This window comes from Phlebotomus papatasi, chromosome 2, assembly GCF_024763615.1.
Source record: "Phlebotomus papatasi isolate M1 chromosome 2, Ppap_2.1, whole genome shotgun sequence".
Taxonomy (NCBI): Eukaryota; Metazoa; Arthropoda; class Insecta; order Diptera; family Psychodidae; genus Phlebotomus; species Phlebotomus papatasi.
Window position 1 is genome coordinate 98,297,892 of NC_077223.1, and position 15,371 is coordinate 98,313,262.

The window sequence follows — 15,371 nt, forward strand, 5'->3', positions numbered from 1 at the left end:
GGCGAATAAAAAGATGAAATTGCAACTAATAGAAATTAATTAATTTTAATTGAATTTCAATGGATTACATATTGCTAACCATTTGACTTCGAGCAACATAAAGTTTTGATTTTAAATACTCTTATGCCATTAAAATCTCCATAATGCCTCCCATTCCATTTTAATGCTTAGAGAGTAATGGTAATGCCAAATATTCCAGGTTATAGTTTAAGTGGTGCTTTTAGAGATAAAGCCTTTTTAAGCTATCAAAGGCAAAGTGAGAGTTTCTTTAAACTCACACAATAATTCCAGTTTGCAAATTGTTTTTATCACAAAAACTACTGGTTTTATTGATTTAAAATATTCATATAAAGTGTAATGAAATAAAAAAAGCACAAAACTCGTTTAGATATTTAAATACTGACTTTGGCAACTTTAAATTTAAGTGTTGAATATTTCTGGAAAAAAAATAACCACAAGATTGAAGTATTTTCTTAATGCTTTTGAACTGTGCGTTAAAATTAAATGCTGAAGATGAGTTGCATCATTAGAGGGAATAGTCAATTTGTCAATTTTACTTTTAATTAACTTTGTGGTTTGGTTAAATGAATATCTTCCGTCTATTCACATGGGGGATTCAATTGATTCAGTATATGGTGTAAATTTTGATCTCTAAAGAAGGTCATTATCTTCTGAATGTCAAGACAGCAGTTTGCCATATAATTGTCCAAAATCTACATTAATTTTTGGATAAGGCTGAAAAAAAGTTCATAATGTGAAATTTTATAAAAATGGCAAAGAGGTTTTTGCACACGATCCATAATCTTTTCAATGGCAAATTCCGTTCGACGGGACCACAGAAAGGCCTAAAAAAAAAGCCACTCATGATCGCCTTCGACTGGGTGAAAAGTGGTTAGGTATGTGAACCACATTGAGGAGGGAATGAGAGTATGTGGTGTGTTTATGGAAAAGAAATCCTCAATGCTCTTCAGCACCATTTTCCAACGCCAATACAACACAATCTGCTGCTCTGATAAGTATCTATTGGCGAGGAGTATTATTCATTGCCAATAGTCATGGCAGAGAGTAATAATAAAAATTATTGTACATTGTGTAAAGTCTGGAAATCTCCGTGGTGAAGTTCAATTCTATTCATTGACTTCAATTCATCAAAGGCAACATGTAGAGAGAAGAAGCCTTCCCTCCTCCGCCACCAACCACCTTCGACCCCGAGGCATGAGTTTTGTATCTTTCATTTTGCACCATTCGAGAACAAGTTCAAAGAAGGCGAATTTCAGCTTTTAAAAATTCTCTCTTGAAAATTCACAGATATTGCTCCTTACAGAACAAATACATTTTATGAAATAAATTATAAACCACTCAGCTTGCACCTTGTCCATTACTCCGGGAATACCCGGAGTTGCGATCCTCAATGGCTTTGAGATTGTACCGAAATACAATTTCAGAGCCCCTTTCACGCTCTGGACAAGGCACTATGCCTCATCATCGTGGTTGCTTAATGTCTCCAAGTTGGAAACACCATTGGTGAAGACGTACTACAGAAATGATCCTGTGAAGTATAGTCTTAACACAAGTATGCAATTGGCCTTCATTATATACCACAGAACATGCGTAGCTCGACTGAAGTATATAGTAAGTTATAAAAACATGTATTACTCGCTGTTTTAGCATTATTTCCTGCAAAATTCTTTAAATTTGACCTTAAGTGTTACAATTATAGATTTATGGATAAGTAATACATATCTCCTTCGCTTTTTTCATACAAAATAAAGGGTAATAAAGGGTGTTTTACTTAATTGAAGGGTGAATCACATTGATACGTTTCACTACTATCAATCATTTTACGCGAATTTTCGCGTTTTTCTTTTAATTCTCAAATCAATTCGTAATTATTCAGTTTTTTGTATCATATCCTGAGATTTTAAATGCAAATATTATGGTGTAATGCGAGAAGTAATTAGAAAATGTAACAAATGGTATGAGTAAAGAACTATAACTTATTTAAAATTTAAATTTTGCTAATTAAAAGTTATTGAAGCAGTTTATGGCATTCATATGGACAATTAGAGTATTCAATGTTCATTTGAATCTAAACTTAAATCTTCTGTAAACCCACCAGCAACATTGAGTGATGCTGTAGTACAGCAAGATCTTTAATGGTGAGTTCCAAACAATTATGCCTTTTATGCAATTACAAGAATTGGCCTCAAGTCGTCGTTTTCTTTAGTCAACGAGGTAACGTTTTACTAAAATTTTAAGGGATTTTCTAAATCTTTCGGGACCACATCATAGGGGGAGGTGGGGCTACTTTGAGCTGTGAGGCTACATTAGTATACATTTTTGGTAATCTATAAGGGAAACAGGGCTTTAACATAATGTAATTTGTTTCCACTAAACAATTGTGAAATTAAATTAAATAACTCTATGGCCTAGCTTCTTTTAAAATTATGTGTAAAATCGTACATCAATCGCCGTTTAAAGTAGCCCTACCACCCTTTATACACCAAAATAATTTTACAATTTTTTGATCAAAAATATCTTAGTTCAGGAATTAATCGAAGTCCTACAAAGAATATCCTAGACTTGGACACAATTATAGTTTGCAATCATGCACAAGAATTCAATTCTTATCAGTTCTAAATAACTATAAAAAAAAATAATTGTATACTCAGAATATCCATATTTTCTTTTAGATACTCAGAGTACCAACATGCGAAAGATTTAACTGTCTAAATAAAAATTTATCCATCTTTCTCAAAATGTTATTTATTAAAAATAAAAAAATAGTGAAAAGTAATGTAATAATAATGTAATAATAGTGAAATGTTTTAACTTCTATTTTATACATGGCATAGACACAATAAAATTAAATTTAATCCAATTTAGTGTATCTGTAACAGAATTTTTATGCCAAGCCAAGATTACGAAGGGCAGAAAGATGCTAAATATACTAGATGAATTGACACTGAATCCCTCCCAATCGACCCAGAGATATCGTGATGAAGTTGATACATGTTATTAGAGGGAAGTGGAGTACCTTTGAAATTGGGATTTTTCTCCTATGTTTTAGTGGGGTCCCGGTCAAAATTCCGAACGCCGAAATCCCGAAAGCCAAAATCCCGAACGTCAAAATCCCGAAAGCCAAAATCCCGAATTCTTAAAAGTGTCACACTCACAGCTAATCCCACGATTGTAACCGCGCTTGCTGGAGGCAAAGGGAAAACTTCTGTGTCTGAGCAAATTATTCTAAACATTTTCCTCCATATAATTTCATGCCTTTCAGGATTTTGAAAATTCGGGATTTTGGCTTTCGGGATTTTGGCCATTTCGGGATTTTGGCTTTCGGGATTTTGGCTTCCACCGGTTTAAGTGGAACTGAGCCATATCATAATGTAATTTAGCTTCTCAATTTGTTTGTGGATTTAAATTATGTCACTACAAGGCTCAATTTTATTTAAAAATAGGTGAAAAATCCCAATTTCAAAGGTGTCCAAAGGTCCCACTTTCAAAGATGCTCCACTTCCCCCTATGTTTTTTAATTACGTAGGCTCCCTACGTCCCTCTATCAATTTCTTGGATGATTTAACCACCCAACAGTAATTTAGATAAAAATCTCATAAATATCAAGCGCGACAACAAAAGAATCACCGTTTCCATAACTAAATTCGATATTTCTTTTCGTAAGTCAAACCACCAAAAGTGGGATGGAGGAGAAAAGAGGTTTTAGTTGTTCTTCCAATTTTTCTTCTTCTCTATCTTTCGTTATTGTAAGTTTATCTCTGGCATTTTTTCCTTCTTCTCTCCTTTTTTTTCCAACCATCCCACCTCCCTGCCGCACCTCATTTCTTGTGCACCACCAGAAATAAAATTCATTCTCTGTCTGCCTCTTGGAACACTGAAGGATTTTATATCTTTTAATAAACAATAAATTCAATTCAATTGAAAAGTCAACATCGAGTCCATATTGTGAATTTCGTTTTCGTGCTTTGTATCCCATGATCATTCTACAATTCGCTTCTCATTTTGTCTTACTCTCCTTATATCTTTGCATAGGGATGCTGCATTGGGAGGGTTGAAGTGGGGAGACATCTCCTCGGCTAAGTTAATGAAGAAGACTGAGGCAAAAGAAAATAATATCTCTTGCTGCGAGGCGCGTTAAAACACATACTAGCAATTAAAGTTAACGATTTATAAAATCGCTTCATGGATGTTTTATTGCTCGAACTCTAAAGAGAGTGTCAGATATATAATTCTTTTAGTTTTGCAATAAATAAGTAAATAAAGTTTTAGCCTCCAGGGGGTCATTTGGTATGGTTTTATAGATCATACTTTATCTCCTATCAGAATGTTGCGTATTCAGAATTTTAAGAAAAGTGTCCTCTGCCTTTCTGTTATGAGACTAAATACTTATCATTCTTAAAAATCTCGACTTAAGGTTTTGCAAGACTGACTATAGAGCACAATTTGGAATACCGGACAAGGTAATTTGGATGTTTATACTTCGATAATCTAGTAATAAATCATTTATGACTTATATAAACATTTGTAAGAAAAATTTCTTAACAAGTAGTGAGAGAATAGTCCGAATCAGTTTATCCATAATTCCAAGTTTTACCTTCTTTTTTCGATTTTTATTTTGCTTTTCCGTAAACAAGTTTGTTTTCTGTAAATTTTAAAATAAATTAAATATAATTTACTTCGTTTTATTTCTAGTCGTTTTACAACATAAAATTCTAAATGGATTTGAGACTATGGGTTAAACTCATCAACGACGATACCTCAATCGATGACGAAGTTTCTTTAGCGTTTGTTACGCTTATCTTGGCCGTCATTCTTCCAGTATTAACTGACACCCTGAAATTTATTATCACCACCTCGACTTTTCCTTCTCTGTGGAAGTCTGCTCGGTTATGCCTATCCCCAAGGTCAGTAATCCGGTTGATTTTTCAGACTTTAGGCCGATAAGCCTCTTAGCAGTTTTATCTAAGGTATTTGAAGCTCTTTTATTGGACCAAGTTACAATAGAGTAAATTAAGGTAATTCAAAACTTGCTCCAAATGGAAATTTTTCACTATTCCAAATGGAAACGTAATTATTTTCATGATAAATACAGTACTAAATTATTATATTTATATATTTTCTATACTACAGTTTCATTATTTAGTTAATTTTGCTCCAAATAAAGCGAAAAACCATTCACATTCACAAATTCTAATTTGTTAATTTCTTAGAAAAATTAAAAGTGTACCTTTTCACCATCGAATTTTTCTTGGATTGACCTTGTTTTCCAATGAAAAACACAATGAGGTGACTGTTATTTATTCCTTTTGTTTAATATTAATATCATATTTCTGGCTAATTTTAGTTAAATTAAATGCTAATTTTTATTGTTAACGGTACGTGAAGTTTTCAAATGAAATAATTATCTATTTTGTGAACAAAAGGTGTTTTCTGAAGTGTCTGCAAATGCTGCAATAGGAAACCCCGGAAATATGATATTTTTGGAGAGATTTTCTTATTGTTTTAGATGCGAAAGGAGAAAAGACCAGGAATAAGTACAAATCCTGCACTCAAGAGCAACTCAATAAGGTTTTGGAAGCCTTTCGTCGCGGTTTCACTTACACTGTTTGTCTCCAATTAGAAAACTTCCCTTGTCTCCATTTCGATTAATTTGTTTGCAATAGAAACATTTCACACTCGCGTATTTTTCTTGTATTTAAGAAGTTTTTAAGTTGTATTTAAAGAATTTTCACTAAACAGTAACATTCTAGAAGAGTCAAGGAGCAAATTTATGTAATTCTCTTTAGAAAAAAATTAAACTTGATGTGTTAAATCTTCTGTCAAACTTAAAGCGTCTGGAAATCGTTTTGAATTAGGACATTTACCTTGCTCCTAGTTCTTCTTATACCTATTACTACCTATGGTGCGGAACTATTTTTAGCAGCTGACTGTGAAACGGCAAGGCGTCTGGCTGTTGCATTTCACAATTGCGTTAGGTATGTGTGTGGTTTTGGTACCCGTATCCAGTGTCCATATCTCTAACCACCGGAACATCCTGGAGGGATATCATCTTCCATCACTCCTCCGTCAGCAAAGCGGTTACTTTTCTTCTTCGCCTGTTAATTTTTGGGACTCCGCGTTACTTGGCTTCACTTCTGATTCTGGGAGCCTCGACCAGGGTAAGGGACTTTTGGTGCCGAGAGCTCGTTTAAAACAGCTCTCGCGAACCAACAACAAATGTGACAAACAATTCAAGAACAAACAGTCCTTTTCAGCACTTCCTGACGAAAGAGTTAAACACTATCGACTGATAATTCATTGTTCTAAGTTTACCAGATGTCGAGCATTCTGCAAATTTGACTTTGCCATTGTTTTTCGTGGATACACACTTGGTGCTCCTCATCTTTGTCTTTCTGGATTTTTGTTTTATTGCTCTTCACCATCCCAAGCAGTAAAAGCAGTTTTATCCGCTTCTTCCACCATCCACCTCTTTTCACATCGCAAAACAAGTATAAGAAATATAAGCATATAAGGCACGAATTTCAGAATAACATAAAATTTTCGTTATATATCTCCTTTTTCCTCAGCTCATTTTCAATCTATATATCCTCAGCTACACAATTTTAATGTTCTTGTCTTTTTTCTGTTGCCTTCATCATGTTTCATTTGCCAATCTTGATTTTGAGAGAAGATGAGCTACCACAACACGAGAAAATCAAAAATCATCTTGAATAACTTCTCTGCACAAAAGATGAGAGATGAAGACTTTTAATCGAGAAACTTCTGTTTAATTTACCACTCATTATGGTTTTCATGTGCGCCTAATTTTAACGAATAATTTCAATCAAGTGCCCATCAAGCAATGGTTTACAAAGAAAATTACATTTTCCGGTTCATCAATTTATTTCTGTGGTAATCATCCATCCAGACCGATGAAAGGTATCTTCCGTGATATTAAGAAAATTAATAAGCAACTAGAAAATGGCTGAGGTTAGCAATATGACCCTTTGATGGTGTGGTATTAAGTATTTTGCAAATTTGTGGGAGGTGTAATTATACTAAAATCTGTCTGCATCTTCAGCTTTTAGGAATTGTGAACAATAAGAAATGCTTCATAGCAAAGTGTTCTTCTAAGAGATGTTCATAGTTTTTAAGAAGTACTAAGTTAAAATTATAATCAAGTGTTTTTTTTCTTCAAATTAACTGATAGAAACAGTTTTGTCATGAAGAATGGTACCGATATAGATGGAGTATTACAAATTTCTCAATAAAGATTAATTAGTATAATAAATAAATAAGCGGAAGTTTTTCTTCAAGCTCTATTTGAAGTTAATTTTGCTAATTAACTTACCAACTTTGTTGTTTTTTCTTTCATACTTCGGCATTAACACATCTTGATCCAATGGTCCAAGGCTTTAGTCATGCGAAACACCTCTATAAGCTTATTTCTGCTGGCTTAAATCGGCTTAAGGATCTCTGAAAAACATTACAAAAATAGTTCTTTTTTGTATATAAATCAAACAAATTCTGTGAAAAGGGATATTAAAAAACTAAAATCTAATTTTTATTATAAAATTGCAAAAATTAAAAAAAAATCACTTTGAGCACATGAGATTTCTTTCATGCAAATTTCTTCATTAAATTCTTCGCCTGAAGCAAATAAACATTAAATTTTAAAAAAGCTTCTCTCAAATTTTATCCGATTTGTTGTTTAATGGTGCAATTTGTGGCCATTTTTATTGCATGTCTTTTGGTTGAGGCATTTCAAAATCACCAGAATCATCAATACCCCTCGGGAATCGTCACTTATGATGACCTCTTCCAACCAAACATGGTCTTTTCACCTCATCCGCGATAGAAGCTTACTGAAAATCAGCATTTTAATGCCCAATTCTTCGAACAGGTCTTTTCCCTCGGCTCTTTTTCTCCACAAATGATTACTTTGAAAAAAAAATCCAATGATATAAAAACAGCCACCTCTTCACCCATTCCTCCTATCAAATTCAATTCAATTCACCACGTGAAACAAGTGGAAGATGAGGAGGAAAAAAAAGCTTGAGAGATAGGAATTTTTGGAGGAAGTGTGAGGAGAAAGAGAATCAACATTTTGGTGTCCAACGACATTCAAAAGACAATTCTCTTCGTCTTAGTCTTTTTTTTTTCTGTTGAAATCTTCGACACAAGAGTTATAAATGTGAGAGGTGGATTGAGCAAGTTTTAGGAGCGATTGTACTCTCAAGTGTCTCAAGAACAGTCACTCCTTGTACACAAGCTTCTTTGGGAAAGAGCGAGTAAAATCTATTGAAGTACCTTTTGGATATAGAGAGCACGTTGCTGCAGAAATATTCAAATCATGTCAACAGCACCTGGAGATGAATACAAATCAGACAGTGTGCTGGGAAGAGACTGGAGGGAATGATTAAGGAGGTGAGTGAAGCATTCACCTTCTGTCATTGTTGCACGGATTGAAGTTCAATTGGAGAGAAGAAATTGACAACATTTTTCAATCAATTTCCCCACCGCAGTGACACTCCGTTCGTCATCCATATCCTCGATATTGAGACACCACACGCGAAGGGCTCAGGCCTTGTAGAGTATCGCGAGATTGGTTATACAGAAAAAGCATAACGATCAATTCAATAGGGGCGAATTAGTGAGAATATCGTTCTTTATTTAAAACTTGAAATAAACTCAATCTTTATTAAATTCCTATACATAAAATTCTAACGAAATGAAGAACTTGTTATAGGGATCAAATTGAAGTTCTACATTTCAATGAATCACCACATTGCTCCCAATAAATTATAATAATGCATATCATTTCTCAAAAACGAATCCTGCTCATATGGTGTTATCAGCGAATTTTGAATAGGAAAGAATATGATATAGGGGAAACTGGGGCACCACTAAACTCGGGGTACCACCAAACACTAATTTTTATTTCTAAACTACTTGGACTATCTCGACCATTCCTTCAGTGGACAAGCATCCCTATAGTGCCTATAAATTCCTATAGGTCTTATCCTCTGAAGTCGAATATCCGATTAAAGAATCTCAGTGTTTGGTGGTACCCCGTGTTTGGTGGTGCCCCAGTTTCCCCTAGATGAATTATATTCATTACTTTAACCTAAAACGTTAGGATTTTCAGATATGAAAAGAAATTTTCAAATCCTAAATGCAGTAATTGCCGGTATAGATAAATCCAGGATACAAAGATGATTGAAAAGAATAAAAAAAAATTGTCTACATAGAAAAAATATTTTTTCAATTCAATTTATTTAATTTAAAATAGGACAAACTGTCCTCTGTACAAAAGTGGCCCTATACAAACAGTAAGGTAAATTATGAGCCAGCAGAGGCAACATGATTCAGGATAAGCCCCCTCTTGTCGCTCTCTGGGCAAAGTGTTCCAGATTTCTTAAATTTGTTTGCAAATGTTTGTGAATTTCCGCTGGGGACTTACGAAATACTCGTAAATTGTGTAACCCACGAACAAGTTCGTAAAAGTTTGTGTATTTTCACAAACAACGCTCGTAACATGATCACTTGACGACCATTTTTCGTTTCGTTTACAAACATTTAATTGGAAATGTTTGTAGACACACAAAAAATGTTTGTAAAATTTTGTCATTAGTTCGTAAATTTTTGCCAAAGAAACAGAAATGTATCATAAATGTATGTAATTGTTCGTAAAAAGTAAAAATTATTACAAATTTTTACCAACTTTTTCTTGGGTTAAACGATCAAAGAGGATTTCGGAAATCCCCAGTTGGAATTTACAAACATTTATCAACAATTTTACGAAATATATTTTTTTAACGTAATCAGTAAAGAATTCTCATGTTTCTAACGCATAGTTAATTTTAATGTTTAAAGAAAAACCTTCAGAAAAAAACGATTCAAAGTCGTTGAACATGAATGAACAATTTCCCTTAACCCTTTAACGACGAGACACTTTTTTACGGACCGAAAATCAACAATAAAAATTAAACTGAGAAACATAATCAATGGTAAGTCTTACATCTAACCTTGGAAAGTCCAACAGAGTCTGATTGGATGTATTTTGTGCTTCTATGAACGATAGGGACAAAAATAGCCCAAAAATTTAAGTAATTTTTCTGACAATACCAATGAATAATATTTTTCGCTTTAATGAAAATATTACGTATGAGTATTGTAGTTTTTATTGCCAAAAGGGTTTTGCTTAAAAAAATTAGAAGTATAAAAAATAAATAAAATCAATTATGAATTTGAGAATTTAAAAATTCGCCATTTTTGAGCTTAAATATTTACTACATAGCAAATAGCTAGAGACTTGCAGAAAATATTGTAGATTCCCTCAACCTTCTACTTTACAATTATGTACAGACATAAGAAAAAAATAACTTTGGGTAGTCTGGAAAAATTATTTTCTTTATGGAACACCGGTGTTCCATAAAGAAAATAACTTTGGGTAGTCTGGAAAAAATTATTTTCTTTATGGAACACCGGTGTTCCAATCGTCATCAACCATCCAATCCTCATCGATTAACAGGAAATATTTAGTATTTTGACGTCATACGATAATATACTCTGAGAAATCTTGTTGTAGTATTAATTAAAAAAAAAAACATATAGGGGGAAGTGGGGCACCTTTAAAATTCCAATTTTTCACCTATTTTTAAATGAAATTAGGCCTTATCGCGATATAATTTAGGTGCACAAGATGTAAAGAATATGTTTTTTTAGTATGAGAGATTCAGTATGAGAGATCCAAGAAATATGCAAAGTCCAATGAGCTGAACAGCTAAGTTTTCTTAATCCAAACATACAATGCTTTATTTATTCCCTTGTCAGGGGGTCCGTGGTGCAATTGGTATAAGAGCGTTCGGCTCTTGGGCGGTGTGATCCCCGGCTCGACTGTCACAGTTGTGAGTTCGAGTCCCGCCCGGTGCAAATGATTGAAGCGTCTGAATGGATATTCTTCACGAAACATTGTAAACTGAATAATAAATTTGTAAAAAACAATGTACAAAATGGCAATAAAAGCCCGGTACATCGAAATGAAATAAATAAAATAATTCATTCCCTGCATATGGCATCGAGCATTCCGCGAAGTACTGCATGCTTGATCACTGCTTTGTTTAAATCAAGCAAGAAATATACAATTGAAATTAGAAATATTCTCCACCTTGTGGCTCATCTAGTTTATTTTCAGTATTAGTCATTTTCAGTTGATTTAGTATTAGTCTCCTGGTCAAGAACATTCTTCGGACAATCGTGGCTATAAAATGCCAAATGCGAAATTTCTTGTATATTCCAATGCGGAGAACAGACAAAAGTCGTTAATCTCTCATCCAACACAGTGCTGAGAATATTAAGTATTAAATGAAAAATAGACAAGTATATAGTTCAAGAAAAGACTCTTAATGTGACTGAAAACAGTCATCATTTCCATATAAAGCACCATCTAAACGTGGAATGAGAGTGGGTGTCTCCTGGTCGGATCAATTCCGGAAAATCACACGCTACATACAGACTCTTGTGTCGTCTTACTCACACCATGGACCCTATCAAACCGAATGGCTTGGGAATAGAGCGCGAAAAATTTATTCAGAATTTTATCATAAGTAACACACACTCCGGCTCCACTTGAGGCCAATTGAGATCCGCTTGGAACTTGGCCACGACCACGATGACGTCACTTGGGTAGATTACTATTCAGAAACTTGTCTTTCTCACCCATCACATCATTTTTGTCATCTCACTGACGACGTGGAATTTGCCAATTTCGTACACGCATCCAAAAGAGTGCATGAAGTTTTTCGGTTTCCTGTCTTATTGCCCGTTGAACTCTTTTCTTCCATATCTAAAATGTCTTTGGATGCCACATGGGACAATTTCCAAGGGTGGATATTTCATTAGAAAATCTTGTTTCAAGGACGAGATTATCAGGAAAATTCAATATTTTTTTCTCAATACCATCATTTTGCATTATTCATGTATTGAAAAATTGGCGGGAAACCAACAAAAACGCCCCAAAATGTAGCATATGGTAATTTTCACAGAATAATTCCTCCCTATTTTTTTTCTTCCTCTCGTTTCCCAGCCGTGTGTGTGGAGCAACAGCCAAGTCGAGATGAATTCAAGTGATCTTTCGCTGAACAGAGAAGATTTAAATACAATCCTAACTTTGCCGCCATCGAAAGTTTCTTCAATTCTTCGGCAACAGAGCGTCTTTTGGCTTCAGCTTCACCAATTTCTTTTTTTTTCCTTCTGGAACTTTTTTTCTACCCATCTCGCTCTGTTTGGCCAGGCAAGATGTTGGAATTCACTTGAACTCCCTTCCTCATCATCTTCAGAGCACCATCGAAAAATCTTTTTCTCTGCTTCACTCCTTTTCTCAACTCCCTTCAGCTTCTCTTTTGTGTATTTGTCTGCTTTTTAGCAAAAAAAAAACGCCAATACCACGCTTCTTACCACGAGATTTTAACGTTTTTTCCATAATTAACGATTAAATATAATGACGATGGCAATAATCTTCTTTAAATATTGATGGCTGTATTGACGCTATTACAAAATGTTTAAACGATTGGAGCACTGAGAAGGGAATTTTCTAGGATATAGTGATACTCAAAGGTTTAGAATAAATCCCCCCAAAAAATCTCAAAAAGTCCAACAAGTTGAAATTACTAAGAATGAGCAAAAAAAAAAAAAAGCATCTCGAGACACCATCTCTTGCTTCTTCTTCGTCTTGCTCCCTCGTCACTTGCATCAGTATTAGTAAGCACCTTCTTAAGAATATTGATGGTGGACAAGGTAAATTTTCGAGAGCTGGTGAAGCCAGGGAAAAAGACAAAAAATACCATTAAGGTGATTTTTCGACTTGGGAATGGGAAGTTTCACCTGGTTTTCGCTTGCTGACACAGCATGGTCTTTAGAGCTTAAATATGAATATATGAGAAGTCCTTTGAAAGATCTGGAAATCGTGTACGTTATTCTTTAAGTTTTTTTTTAATTTTTTTTCGCTAATATTATTCTAAAAGAATTAAGGAATCAACGACAAGTATTTAGCTTTCTGGATTTAGATTTCTTTGAATACTCACACAACTGCCTTTATTATGAAATTCGTGAAATATTTTGCCTAAGAATTTTATCAACACCCATAACAAATAGGAACTGACCCTTTTACAAATGTTCAGTAAAAGCTAAACAATAATAAAGAGGCGAAGAACAGAATAAAGAAAATAATGAAATTAATACTTAGTCGAGCCCAAACTTAAAATAATCCTGATTACTCGTCAGAGAAACATGATCGTCCCAAGGAAGAGAATTGTATGGAGAAATAAAAGCATAATTCAATTATTTTTAATGTTTAAAAATTGAGAAATATTCTTAACAAAACGAAAATTCAAAAGTTTATGAACCACATTAGCAACAAAAATGGCCTCAAAAGGTGCAATTGCAGCCGATCAACCATTACCAGTAGAAGCCCTGGCTCAGTGGTTCGTATACAGCAATTCATATAATCGAGCTTAAGTGAGTACTACAACTCGAGATTATGCCAATAATTTGCACAGTTTTAATAGAAAGAGAGCGTCCCAAGCTTTGCGAAGTGCTCGTACTCGTGATTTAGATTTTAGATACTATACCTCAAAAATACTTTCGAAGCATTCACAATTCACCGGTTTTCAGCCGATTTGAATCGATTCATAAATCACTCAACAAAACATTGCCCAAAAAAACTTAGGAGTACTATAATTGAATTTCAAACAAAAAATAGTTATGGGTTATGAATCGATTCATTACCGGTTCAGAATCAGAACCCATTACAACCGGTTCAGTTTTATCAGAAATTCCAAGACCTTTCCAACGAACCCAAACATGATTTCATTCGGTTGATAAATGCGCTCTCTAGAGCCTTGTTAACCTTTGACCTTGAAAAACCGTTATTAGGAATGATTCAACGGTATTTCCGTATATGCACGAATGTCGAATATTTGAGATCGAGCAGTAATTTGAATGCACTCATTTAGCATAGCAAGGAAAAGGGATAGTCGTAAGGGACAGTATATCCCTTTAAAGACGATTGGAACAGGGATATTCCAGTTTTCCCCCCAGCCTTCTAAACTTATGTTTTGCTCTAAGTTGTAAGAAAAAGTGATTTTTTCTTACCCCCAATTTTTGACGTTTTCGTCCTTAAAGGGTTAGGGGAAAAGCTCATAATTTTGGACAGTCTTTAAATTTGGACACTTTGAGAGTAAATTTAGTCACTAAAAATAAATTGATTAAAATTATGGATTTTTATTCCAATATTTGATGAATAGTGAATTCTACCTAAATAAATAATTTAAAACCTTTTGGAAGATTTTAACACTAAATTCGTAAAATTTTAAAAAGGAGTTGAGTTAAAATTGCTTCGTTCAAGCTTCAGTGTGAGCATTTACGAGAAATAAAAATTATTGTACGCTGGTAATTATTTAGCTGTGGTGAAATACTAATAATATTTCCTCGATATTTTTAAATATTCATTGATTATGTGTTGATTTACGTTAATGGTGATTTGTACATTTGACTTGAAGTGATATTTGCCATGTAAATTACGTTTCTCCTGTGAAAATGGACAATTTTCTAAGAGATTCACCAGTGAGGTGATAAACCTTATTTTGGACAGGTGTTTTTCTCTCAAAATTTCGTGAAGTTTTAGCTTTTGTGATGACTATGATGTATATATACATGGAGAAATAAAGGAGCATTATCTCTACGAAAGAGATGTAGTGAGAAAAGCTTTAAAAGGCCAAGGAATGCGCCAATCCGCACGTATTAGGAATACCGAAGTGAACTCACTTTAATGAATGATATGGAAAGCTTCCAGACTTCTTGTGACATTCTACGGTTCCCTTAAATGAACAGGAAGAGGACTTGGTAAGATTGGTTCTTGAAATGCAGAACAATGGACATCCTATTGAGGCGAATTAGCTGTCTAAATATAGAACCAAGGTGTCCAAACTTACAGCCAAGTTGTCCAAAATTTGAGTTAAATTCACCTCTACATATCAATTCATTTTTAAACGTATAGAGACTAGTTTTAGTTAAAACAGGGACGTTAAACAATTCGCCAAGTTTCTAAACAACCCTTCTGAAAAGAAAGTAACTATAAAAATTAATAAGTATTGAAAATATCACACTTCAAACTTGGAACATTGATGCTTATAAGCACCCTGTCCAAAATTATGAGCCTTTACCCTATAGAGGATAAAATGGCAAAGGTCCTCAAGGATACACATGTTCTTGGCACTGAATTTAGTTTGGCAGGCGAGGCAGAACATTATTAATCGGCATTATTAATTTGAGATAGAAAATTAAGAAACTTGAATAGTATAATTACACCT

General features: G+C 34.0%; 1 non-coding gene across 1 annotated transcript; it reads right to left on the reverse strand.

The window, feature by feature from the left end:
- Positions 1–1,354: 1,354 nt before the first annotated feature.
- LOC129805073 (small nucleolar RNA U3) lies at positions 1,355–1,566 on the reverse strand. The gene has a single exon (XR_008752045.1). It is a non-coding gene; the product is annotated as a small nucleolar RNA U3 (small nucleolar RNA).
- Positions 1,567–15,371: the final 13,805 nt, after the last annotated feature.